The sequence below is a fragment of the Anser anser genome (assembly GCF_964211835.1).
Source record: "Anser anser genome assembly, chromosome: 10".
In the NCBI taxonomy this organism is placed as follows: Eukaryota; Metazoa; Chordata; class Aves; order Anseriformes; family Anatidae; genus Anser; species Anser anser.
Window position 1 is genome coordinate 4792483 of NC_139730.1, and position 12994 is coordinate 4805476.

Below are 12994 nucleotides of genomic sequence, written 5' to 3' on the forward strand. Positions count from 1 at the left end.
GGTGTGCGTAAAAACATACTCCAAACACATACCTCCTTAAGCTTTCATCTACACATTTGCAAACACACTGAGAAGAGCATTTCTTCCAGCTCCATAAAAATATATGCTTGTCAGAGAAGCAGTCAAAGAAGACATGGGGAAAACCTTTGAAACACCCATTCTCTACCTCTTATATGCAACATCATATATATGCATATATGCATTTGAGTTAAAACTGACTCTGGAGCAGAAACGGCTGGCCTTTAAATGCAATTTGCTTGGGATCTGCTCTTTATTTATGGACATAAAACACACCCACTTAAGTAATAGCAACATAATGCTTTTGTACGTCAGTTGTTACTTTCCATATACACTGAAATCTTAAACTGTGCAGAGAAATTCAGTAATGTCCTTAATCATAATTTTGCCACAAATACAGTCTTTTTACTGAAATGTTGACAAATGAAAAAAAAAAAAAAAAAAGCATAGTCTAAACATGCAAGACAATTCCAATAACTTTCCAGCACTACCAGCTAGAGGAATTTTTATTCTGCCAGAAGTTCCAGCATTGAAAACTGTGTTTTTAGTTAACATTTGTAAAAGCAATCTCCCTTCCTCACCAATACTTAAAAGTTTCCCGGGAAATGAATTTGTTAACATGAAATTGTTACAAATTACTCTGAATGTTTTATTTCAAAAAAGCTGAAACATTCCATTCTGATTTTTATTAAAAAAGAAAAAAAAAGAGTGAGTTTGAAGTGACCATTTGGAATGCACTGTTCTGCTAAAATCTCTCTAAAAACATTTCTAAATTTACTGATAACATTTTATTGAAATTGATATGCTCCCATAAGACATGATGATCTAGGCAAAATGGCATTCTCTGGGTTAAAAAGCTTTCAGTGAACAATATTCAGCCTATAGGATCATTGGAAGTTACAGTAATTGCCATTATAAAAATCAACATTTGTGGGTCTATGTGCCTGTTTCTCATACAGTAGAAATAGGCCATGGTTACAAGGCTCAGAGTTTTGGCCATTCCGGACTCATATCTGATTTTTTTTTATATCCACAACACATGGATTGTTTAGCAGTGTGCATAGATTCAGCGAAGAAAATGAGTGAATACAAAGATAATGTTTAAAAAAAAAAAAAGGCAAAACTCCCCTAGCAAAATCCCAGAATGCCTGAAGTATTGCAAAAGTAGCGAGGAAGAGGAAGAGGAAGAGGAAGAGGAAGAGGAAGAGGAAGAGGAAGAGGAAGAGGAAGAGGAAGAGGAAGAGGAAGAGGAAGAAAAGAAAAGAAAAGAAAAGAAAAGAAAAGAAAAGAAAAGAAAAGAAAAGAAAAGAAAAGAAAAGAAAAGAAAAGAAAAGAAAAGAAAAGAAAAGAAAAGAAAAAGAAAAGAAAAGAAAAGAAAAGAAAAGAAAGAGAAAAAGAAAAGAAAAGAAAAGAAAGAAAAGAAAAGAAAAGAAAAGAAAAGAAAAGAAAAGAAAAGAAAAGAAAAGAAAAGAAAAGAAAAGAAAAGAAAAGAAAAGAAAAGAAAAGAAAAGAAAAGAAAAGAAAAGAAAAGAAAAGAGAGAAGAGAAGAGAAGAAAAGAAAAAAGAAAAAAGAAAAAAGAAAAAAGAAAAAAGAAAAAAGAAAAAAGAAAAAAGAAAAAAGCCCAACCTTTGGCAGTATTGCTACTCTCCATTTTCCCCATGCACAAGTCTAGTCCCATATGCAACTTCTGCCTCCCTTTGGCTGCTGCATTGCCGTTAATAAGCATGTGCTGTACATTTGGCATGGTTTCTAGCTTCCATTTGCCATTTATTCCTTTTACAACCTCCTTTGTTATAGGTCTAGTATAGCAAACTGCTGCTTTATGGGAATTTGCAGCCCACTTGACATATGGTACAGGATCACTGGCCAAAATGGCGTAATAGTAGACAGTATTTTACAGCCCAAGTTCATTATCTGTCTTGTTCCAGGACTTTCTTTGGTCTGTGCCCAATAGGAGCCTGAACTCCTAATCATATGATAACAAGACTGACTCCTCTGCACATTTGTTGGACGTCTCGATGGCTTCCACTGCTCTTGGAAGCAGTAGTGGACTGTGCTGCCTTCACTCACCACGAGCAGCCATGGCTGAGGTGTGCTAGCCTTTGCTTTGTCTTTCCTTCTTTCTGTTGGTGATGATCCAATGACAATGAACCCATGTTGCTGTGCCTTTTCCCATTCTCTTTACTGTTCCAAGTTGTTTGACAGATGAATCAGGTCACAGAAATCTCCACTCCAAATGAGTATATTGGAGTGTCACAATTAGATGATTTGAAATACGGATTTGTCTTGGTGGCCCTACTGCTCTTCTACTTCAACCAGCAACTAGAGGAATTTCTCTCCTTGTAATTGCTGACTTATGAGTTGTTGTCTCTCCTGTACCCAGCCTCACACAGTGGCTGTGGTTTCTGAACTGGGGAAATGTTGGCATTTTGTGCAGTCTGTGGGGTAAAGAGCTGCCTTGTTCTGTACCCCTCTAAAGGAACAGGCATAATTAGGCATCAGAAATTTACCAAGTATGCATAAAACTGGTAAAATGAGATGTGATTTTTAACTTTGAGGAGGAAGAAATTTAGGTTAAATACTACAACTTGGTTCTACTTACACTGGAAAGACAGCAAGTTGAACTTTTCAACAATGCTTATTTTCTTCCTGTTCAAATAGGAATGAATATTTTTATCGAAATTGCATAGCTGCACACTGTGTAAAGATTTCTTCAGTGGTTTCTCTCTGGTCTTCTTGCCATGGGTATTGTTGACATCTTTGTTTAGACACTGCTGTGGGCATTCTGCCCCTTGCACTGATTGCCAGGAGAACCACATGTCACTTCTGAATTCAAACATTCCAGTGGAGACATTCATAGGACAAATCATTAGTTGCTCAGTTTGATTCAAACCACAAACATCTATCACAAAACTCCTCCCCGTCTTCCAGAGAGGCAGCATGTCTGTCTCACTTCAGCCATGACCCTGGCTAAAGGCTGGCTCTCGGCAATGCACTCCGGTTCCTTTTCAGCTGAGAGTTCCTGCTTACTGAACAAGTCTAGCCCCCAAAATGGATGAGCTGAGAGTAGTCTGATAAGCAAGACTAGCAACAGTTCTGAATAAAAACCAAACCAAAACAAAAAAAGCCTTCTCACCTTCTCAGTAAAAATACCTGGTTATGTAAAGCCAAAGCCAAGTCAAGTAATACAGCCAGGCCCATTGCTGGGATCATGGATACGTTGCATCCCTGGGTTTGTCAATATCCACTGATTCTGGATTACTTCTTCCTTGTACCCCAACTCTTTACAGCTTTTATTCTCTTGCTTTCATTTTCTTTCATTCTGGTTTCTCCCTATTGTTGTCGCTTCTTTGAAAAGATCAATGAACAGGTCTTACAGTCTTGGCGTAAAAAAAGCCACTATTTTCCTTTAAACTTTAAAAGACTTCATTATTATTATTATTTTTCATAAGAGGGATGTTTGTATCTTCCTTCTTGCCTGTAGCCCCCCTGCAGTTAAACTTTCTGATGGTGCTTTGTGTTTAAAAGAAAATTAACAGCAAAGAATACACAATTTGACTTAAAACATATTGATATTACAAAATGAAGAGCCATTTAATGAATTTTTTGTCCCCAGTGAAGAGACAGTGTAAGGAACAGTAGGGGCTGCAAACAAGACTGAAAATGGCATTGTAATAGCAAAATGCATTTGTTTGAACAGTGTCTCCCTTTTCTTTTCTAATGATTTTGCAACATTGCCTCTCCTTTGTTCTCTTCATTAGTTGTCTGTGACCACAAAAGCATTCCAGTAAGAAAGGTAAGAAAAAAACATCCATCCAAATGTTTTTGATATCAGGAAAAACACTTATTAGTACAAGAAAACACTCCAGTTGGGTGGTGTCCCCTCTCGGACACCCACAAAAACCTACAAAAGCAAAATCCCAAATGACCAAAAATCTCCACCAAGCTCTTTGCTTTGCAAAATTTTGCTTCCTGCCTATGAGAAAGCAGGGCCTGGAGGAGGGGAGGTTGTTGACAGAGAAGATACCATTAATATTTCTGGAATTGCAAGAGCATCTGATATGACTGTTATTATTATAACAGCACTTACAAGCACTGTTGAACGTTAGGGATTGAAATACTGGTAGCCGTGTTTGAAGCTTTATTTATTAATGCCTCTAAAATGCTTTGAGATCATCAATTATAGGATTTTTACAGAGAAAACTTTTATATTGCCTGCGGCCATGCTGGCCTCAATCCTCAGCTGAAAGCTAAAACAGCATGCTATGATAAAAACTGTCATAGAGTCCTGTAATGTAAGTTAATGTGAAATAACCACAGACCCCTCTAAATTTCATTGTTTGTGGCTACTTTCACCCACTGGCTGGAGTTTACAAGGGCACATTGCATCAGGGTCAATCACAGCATCTCTTTAGCCTTTGTGGCCTATCGGGTCTGTGTAGCTGGGGCATGCCAACAATAGACAGGAGACTCCATTGGCTAAGTTATCTGAAGGCTGGCATTTAGAACAACTCCAGAGCACTCAGGATGCCCACATGATTTTGCTGCTCTGTCCCTATGCCAGCTGTGTTGCAAGGATGTTCCCAGCTTGTACCAATACAACAGCATATTGTACCATTCCCTTCTGTCCATAACCTTTATTTGTTGGAACAGGACCTCATGGTTGTGCTGGAGATGACATAATCTGGTTTGGAAGAGGCAGCTATAAAAATTACAGTTCTTGAACCAGTTGTTAAAAATAATAGCGCTTTTTAATAGGTCTACTCTCAGATGTTACCCTGGAGCCTTTCAAGATCTGTCCTTGGCTTGGTGAGTGGCTGTTCCTTCCTCCTTTTGCCCTTATGTCAAGCTGAGACCTGGAAGTGCCCAACCCTTGCTGGCAGTGCACATTAGCTGAAAGCTGTGCTTGCTTCCACCACCTCAGCTGTTCTCTCTTCTCTGATACAATCAGTATTTCTTTGGCAGCACAAACTTAGCTGGATTTTTTTCATTATTATACTCATATGGCAACACCAAAAGTCATTAATATGTGAGATATTCTATAGAGAAGTTTTGGCAAATCCAAACCTGGCACGTATTTAACAGCAAATCATTTCAGAAGTAGTTGAACATTTTAAAAATAACCATTTATGCTGCCTTTTCTTTCTCTACTTGCAAAGCCAAACTACCTTCATTTGCCAAGAGTTCAATTCTCCAAACACAGTGTAAGGAGAATGTGTTTCAGAAATCTCAGAAAAAAAATGCCTCCTTTAGTTAGCCATTAAATATATATAAATTGGAAGATAAAGTATCTCAGTGCCAGACATAGAGATGACAGACTTGCCAGAATTAGAAGAAAGCTCCAGGACTGCAGGAGCATGGGACGGATTCTTGGTATTGGCAGCAGAAGACATCACTTGGCTTTTCTGGGAGAAGGGTAGAAGCACCTTCATTCTGTGCTTGTTTTATGTTGTATGTTGCTGATTTCCATAGCCCATGGTGGGGATTTTCTGCTGTACTCATAGAAGGAACATCATGAAATATTCACCATCTGTGTCTGGATGCGCATGTACTGTCCTCCAATTTGAAATGTTCAATCATTTCAAGGGAGATTTATTGACCTTAACGTAGGGAACAGCAAGCAATTCAGTCAACATTCTCCAAAAAGGGGGAGCCATCTTCAATACAAGTCTAGTGGTGATAGAAACGTACTCCTGCCATTTCTGCATCAGCTCCTCCAGGCACATCAGACTATATATCCACATTAACAGGAAGATCCAGGTGTCTTTTTTTGGGAGGATGGAGGGAAAAGCTCCACAAGCAGGTTGAAAAATTTTCTTAGTTATGTTTTTTTTTTTTTTAATCCTTTTCCTGAATTATTTGAATTATATCCTGAGTTGTATTATATTAACAAAGGCTTGAAACAACACCCTAACAACACAAAAAAGATTATTAGTGACTGCACTAATAAGATAGATGACATCATGAAATAAGGACTGATTATCTCATAGTTTTCCAGGTTTTACAAGCCTCCTCAATTTATCAGATTATTATTATTCTCTACCTTTCAAACGTTTTAGCTGAATTTTTGAAAGAGAAAATCTTGAATTCTAATAAAGTATGCACTAAATGAAAGCCTTTTGCAATGATCAACAAGATATTTAGATCCCGGTTTACACCGGGATATTTTATAGTTGATTGATAAATGACAAATTGCTGTTTAGGTATGTAGTAATTAATGGTAAATAACATATTTACCATTGACACACACAGCAAATGAACAGAAACCATATTTACTCCCCATCTACAATACTTCATATCTACTTAAACTAATACTTTTCCTGTAATAAATAATCATCACAAGACCATAAATCAGCATTAAATGGAAGCACTGTTTCAGAAAGTCAAACGCTACATTATATGCTAGAACAAAGATTTTCAGCTTTTCTTAATAATGTCTTGTTATTAGATTTCTTTAGTACCATTCACAGTCCTGATTTTTCCTTAGCTAAAAGCATTTAACACCAAGCATAACCACACAGGATTTACCTTCTAATGAAAACATCAGACACCTAAGTCTCAGCTACATAAATGGGTGCCTTGCCTGAAATTTGCACCAAATGTTAGCCTCTCTCACACAGTCAGTATGTTTTTTATGTATTGAAGACTGGTCTTAGACTGGACACAGCCCTACTCAGGTTCTGTTGTATGGGGTATTTTTCACTAATATGCTGCTGAAGAGGACCAGCATTAAACCTTTACACCAGTGCAGCTGTTCTAGGTAGTTACTGGTTTTATAAACCTGCAGCATGGTTGAGGATGGCAGGATCCATTTGCACATTCTCACTTTGCCTAGCATACCTCATACAGTGATGTCTGTGCTTTACATCAAAACAGAATCAGGACAGGGCCATATGTGTTTGATAGTAAACTGCAAAATTCTGCAGTGGCTCAGCTGAAGGAACGAAGAGGTCCATCACGACTCTGCAGAGGTTTTTAGCTGGGGAGGGAAGTTTGGGTTTTTAATGGCCTTCAGAAATACAACAAGCTGGAGATAAAACTAAAATGCGCTGCCACCCAGTGCTCCAGGGCTGTCTCTGACTGATCCAAGAGCTTTTGTTTACGACACGGAGACCAATTGATTTACATTATTTTGCTTTCAACAAGCCTCTCATGAAGAAGACAGTGACATGCTAAAGTGCCAAAGAAGAAGGAAGGCACACTGATGAAAAAAAGACACTGCAGCCATTAGCATCGATCAGCCATTGATCAGTGTATAAGTAAGCAAAGAGGTACAGGATGATTATTGTGTATAAAGAAACCTGATTTAATCTCATTCAGAAGGTGTATTTTCTGTGAAGAGGCACTTTGGTCGGGAGGCACAAACTTCATTAGCACAAAACCAAGAGTCATGTGAAGAGGTTTGTCTTGGAAGTTATGGAGGCCCATCCTTTCGCAGACAAGAGGATACAAAAATATTTTTAGATGATACGTTTGTCAACCGGGAGCTTTATGTCAAAGATTCCATGCAGGACCTCACCTGTGTCCTTTGCTTAATTAGATGGTGGGTTTTGGTTTTTTGTTTGTTTGTTTGTTTGTTTTTTCTTTTAGGACTAGCTTAAAACTGCACTATCACATCACTACATGAATATGATTAATTTGGGAGAACAAGCAGGGGGATGTGGACAGCTGAGAAAGAATTTGGTTTTCTGAGATGCTCGAGATGCTGCATGTATATTGAATAACAAACATTTTGTTTATTTAGTAATGCTGATTTTGTTATGAGCAGGTTCTTCAAACTTAGGCAAACCTGAAAGAGCATTCTCTTAAGTGAACAAAACCACCCAACCGTCAACTTGACAGAGGCATGAGTTAACTCCTATTACACTTAGTCTGAGCTAAAACGACATCACTTTTCACTCTCACCCTGAGACCTAATGAGCTTCAGCACTTGAGACGTGAAAGACCAATAACTTAATCCACTGTTTGAAGCAATCCCTATTTTTAAAGCAGTGCTGTATTTGATTAAGCCACTGTAAAGCTCAGCAGAGCTGTGTCAAGTTAAATTATATTCTTTAAAGTAAAAATGCCATTTTACATGAAACATAAAACTTCAGTCTTATTGCATTTTTATAAGAAAACCAAGTACTATTTATTTACAGCCAGACAGCCCCCATTAATAGCAATCTATAGCTGGCAGACATTACAGGACTGGATGTGTTTTAAAGTACTAAAATATTATCATGCAGATTTATAGATTAAAAATATTGAACTATGTTTTCAAAGGTACTTACAGATCCCCTAATTCAAAGGCAGAAGATACCCTTGTGATAATCACTGAGTGATTATGCAAGTCCCAATATGATATAAACATTGTTGCTTTATCAACCAAACTTCTAATCTCACCCAAAATGTCCTTGCTAGCTCAACAAAGTATGTTTCCCACGATCCTACATTGACTGGCATTTGTAACGTTGCCCTTCTTAAGCCTGTTACCTGGGTCACTCCGTTTGCACTCTCTAAGTATTGGCACAATATTAGATTTCTTCTAGTCCTCTGGAAACTTACCAGTGTTCAAGGCATTAAAAATCAACACTAAATGCCCGGACAGTTCCTTGGCCACCTCTAGTTGCAGATGCAGGTTGTTCATATTCAATGTTTTTAAAATTATCAACTGTGTCATTTTGGAAAAGAAACTAACACAGCAGCATCATAATAATATATGACTATGTAGCTTGGCTTTTCCTCATATACAGAACAGAAATGTTCCTTGTGCACTTCTGCTTTTTCTGCTTTGTTATTAAATATTCTACCATACCCACCCAGGAATAGACCAGCACATTGTTCAGGTTGTTTCACTACCTTGACTATAAATTCTCTTTGTGTACTTGAGTTCTCATCATTTTTCTATTCTTTCTAGCATCTGCACAATGTGGTGTTATAAATGTGCATTTTCTCCATTTCTTATATAATAGTGATAATAAATACTCATTTCCCTTCCAAGCTGGGCTGTTCAACAAGTTTTGCCTTTCTTCTTGAACATTATATTGTAGTTTTTGAGGGATAAAAAAAAGTCTGAGACTGGCTGTAGTGGGGCCAGCACACCATTCCCACTAAACTGCAAAGCTTATGAGGATAAGATGATCCATTTAGCTTTGCCAACAGACACCAAGCCTGTTCTTGTTCTATCCAAGATCCTCTAGACATTAACCTGTCATTGCAAAGTTATTCAATAGTGATACTCCATATAGAGCAACATCAACTTGAGATACTCAAAACTCATTTCGTTTGTGACCTGAATCGTATGTGCATTGCTATCTACAACAGTAAAGATTAAAAAATATTAGACAACAGACAAGAAAATTACCAACGATGACACTTAGTCTGTACCTAATTCTTTCGTTACAAGAAAAAATCAGCACCACCAGGACTTTCATGATTAACTTCCAAACTTAGAAATAAGATATAGCATCAGTCACGTCTGTGAGATGTACATCTCTCTGATGAATTTATAAAAAATGTATGCGACACACTGGAATGGATGTGTCTTTGGCATTGGGATCTCAATAGCTCAATATGTTCTTGCAATATCAGCAGTATTTCAAATGTGCAGATGTTCTAGCAGGATAAACAGGATACTACATACCAAAGGCTATTTTTAGTCAAACTTCTTCAGATTTGGAGGTCTTCAGGTCCTCAAAATATCCTGCCATTTTCTTTGGTTATTTAAACTGAGCTTCAGCCTGATATTAGTTGCTCAGAATTGCAGATATTGGCCAAAAAATTGCAAACCTCAGCAACAACCAACCTCAAACTATCTCCTAAATGTATATCCCACTTGCTCTGTTTAACTGGGGAAGCACCTGATTTTGTCAGCAGGCTGTACTGGTGAGAGGAACAAAGGTGAACCGAAGCACTGTCAAATTGTTGTCCCCTCACTTGTTACTACAGAGAGAATGACTGCCTTGCGCTATCACAATGGGGCATTTGGGAAGACAGCAGTAAATTTTATAAAGGTAATCCCACTAGTAATTTCCCCTGTACTTTATAAGTTGACCATACATGTGGTGTGAAATTCAGCCATTAAACTGAGTGCTTGCTGGCTGAAGCAGTGCAGACCATTTACCAGAATGCCTTGGGAAGCTAAACAAACTTTCTTTCCATGCTGTGCTCATGGGAACACGAAGTTTTCTCTCACAGAGGTTAAAATGTTTGAAAAGTGGAGCCCTATATAAAATTCTGTTTGTGCAGCTGAAGTTCTGACGCTGTTTACCTGAAATGTTTCTATAATTCCTAAACTTTTGAGTTTCAGGTTGGTGATTTGCGAGTAGCAGATTGCACTCTCCTGAACTAAATCTAACAAGCGCCACAAAGTGAAAATAAACTGGAGAGACTTGAAATAAAAATCACTTCAAGAAATCTAAGCACGGTGGGTTTTTTGTGTGTTGCTTTTTTTTTTTTTTTTCCTCCCACTTTAAGCCAACTAAACTCCCAACACATTCTGATCATCTCGCCACAGTGTGTCTGTGCTGGTGACAACTGATTCATGTGTACATTTACATATCCCCTCAGTGCCAGCAGCAGAATACAAAATGGGTCCTCCTGCTCTGGCAGATGACACAGCGCTGGCAAATCAGGAGGAGCTGTCAAAAACAGCTGTCCATTAAAAGAGTTTGCTGAAACAACTAAGAGCTGTTTGAAAATGCTAGGTGGTAGAATTTAATTGGAGTAGCAACTGTTCAAAATTAAGATTAAAAAGGACCAGTCGGTACGTGTGGGTTTCAGGTTTAGGGGGTGTTTTTATATATGGATATTTACATTTGGGATATGAACAATTAAGTCTGCTGATTTCTTCTGCCTCTTTCTGCGTATGCTCATGCTCCATCCCTTGGGTCAGAAAGTTCAGGCATGTCCATAACCGATCTGTTGTGCTTTAAGCACAGCAAGTATCCACACTGGTACCCAGGCAGTTTTATTTTAGAGATACAGGGAAAAATGTGAAATTTCTGTTCTTTAAAAGCAGCCTGCCTGTGTGGGTGCAAACGCTATTATGCTGCACTGCTCGTACATTATTAGCTGCCCATGTGGACAGGGGACGTGGCTGGTTTTCTGCAGTGGGAACAAGATGCAGGCACAGACGGCCCAAACGTAGCTTCTAGCGAGTGTGTTTGATTACACCATGCACCCTATTTAAAGACCGCATTTGTCTCAGCACATAAAATTGCATGCACATAAATGAAAGGCTTTATGAAGTTTTCCCCATAGTATGAATATAGTCTTGGGAAAAGAGACCAGTGTAACAGTCCAGGAAATTTCATTTTTCTCTAGGATCTTGATACGAATGAGCTGGAGGCAATGCTAAATCCTGGTCTGGCTTAGGTGGTGTCTGAACTAGAAACTTGACTATGGAATAAATGTAACAGAATTGAAGCACAGGCAAGCAAAACTGTTTGGCAAAAAAAATAGAGATCCTGCATATTCTCTCTAGCTTAGCTGAATATTTTGTTCACCAAAAACAGTTGAAAAAATACTGAAATGAAGTCAGTGTGTTTCATTTTGATAGTGTCAAAACAAAATTATTTTAATTTTGCAACTTAAAAGGTTTTACATTTCAAAAAAAAATTTTTTCTTCTTCTTCAGAGAAAAATATCCAAAATCCCAGGAAAAAGTGTTTTTTTGAGCACAAATAAGTGTTTCTTTTTTGGATATTTTTTTCCCTTCAGTAGGCTGTAGCACAGGCAGGCAGAAGATCTGCATTTAGTTCTTTGTTTTGCCATGGAGTTCTCATCACAGTGCCTCGGGCACTGACTCTACTTATGTGCTTTAGCTCAACGCATCTGTAAGTGCGTGTCTAAAATGTTTCTAGTACTTTGATTACTTAGTACTTACTCTTTTACTGATAGAAGTAAAAATCTCCTGGTTGTTTCCATTTTGAAAGCAAACACCATGGGGCACTAACTTTGTCCTCTCCATTGCAAGTTGATGGACTTGGTCTCAGGCAGTGAATCTAGAGAGACAATCAATAGGTAGTAATTACATAGCCTAGGTTTCTTCCTACTTGAAATACATCTTAAGTACTTGAAATACATCTCAAACAATTTCAGAATGGCCATGAACATTTTGCAATAGTATTTTGTAAGTTTTAGTGCCCCTGAACTTTTTCCTTGGTTATAACTTTTTAATATGTTGGCCCCCAGTTTGGGTTTGTTTGCTTTAAATAAAATCTGCTTGAAAATGTAAAACAAACAAAAATAATGCTGCAACAAATGAGGAAGCATGCAAGCACTAAAATTAAATTTCCCATTCTGAAAGAAAAAATAGAAGTTGAAAAGGCATTAGGCTCAGCTTCCCAGCGGAAACCTTACAGTAATGCCTGTGACTGCAAGTATATAGCTCAGTGTATGCAATACATTGCAACTAGAAGTAGCAGTGACAGCTGGTGGGTTAGTAAACAGATTTCATTTCAGTTTTTGTCTGAAAATTATACAAATTTTTCTTTAATATGATTCTTCACTACATCTTCTGTTTCCATTCAACGATGAGGCCATTTCCAATTTGTATCCAAGCTCTGCTAAATATTTTATTTGACTTAACACACATAAATGAAACAAACAAAATTCATTCTGAAACACTTGAGTGAAGTTTGTAGTCTATTGGAATGATTAAAAAATAATAGAGTTTAGGAGATGGTAGGAATAAAGGGAAAGCTTTTTAACAGTCTCATAGACACACACACACCATTAAAACCTGATGCATCCTTTTAGGATGTTTTACTTGAACAGAGATATATTTTTTCTTTATTCCTTTCTCAAATTTCCTTCATGAAATTCCTCAAATTCTCCCCCTTTTCTTCCCTAAACTGCATCAAAAGCCTCTGAACTGATGTAGGTTTGAGGAAAAAAAAAAACTTATGCAAAAAAGCAGAAGAAAGGAAATCTATAGTGATCCAAAAAATATTATCTAATGACACAAAAACACAATGGTCTCTATATTTAT

At 37.6% G+C, this 12994-nt stretch overlaps 1 long non-coding RNA gene across 12 annotated transcripts in view; it reads right to left on the reverse strand.

Moving 5' to 3' along the window:
• LOC310904693 overlaps window positions 1-12994 on the reverse strand; it is a 545090-nt gene that overhangs the window by 133840 nt on the left and 398256 nt on the right. For 8 of the 12 annotated variants that reach the window (XR_014588537.1, XR_014588539.1, XR_014588540.1 and 5 more), the window contains one exon: window positions 11888-12005. The exons of the other annotated variants lie outside the window; for them this stretch is intronic. This is a non-coding gene — a long non-coding RNA (uncharacterized lncRNA). The remainder of the gene's footprint in view (window positions 1-11887; window positions 12006-12994) is intronic. 12 annotated transcript variants of the gene reach the window in all.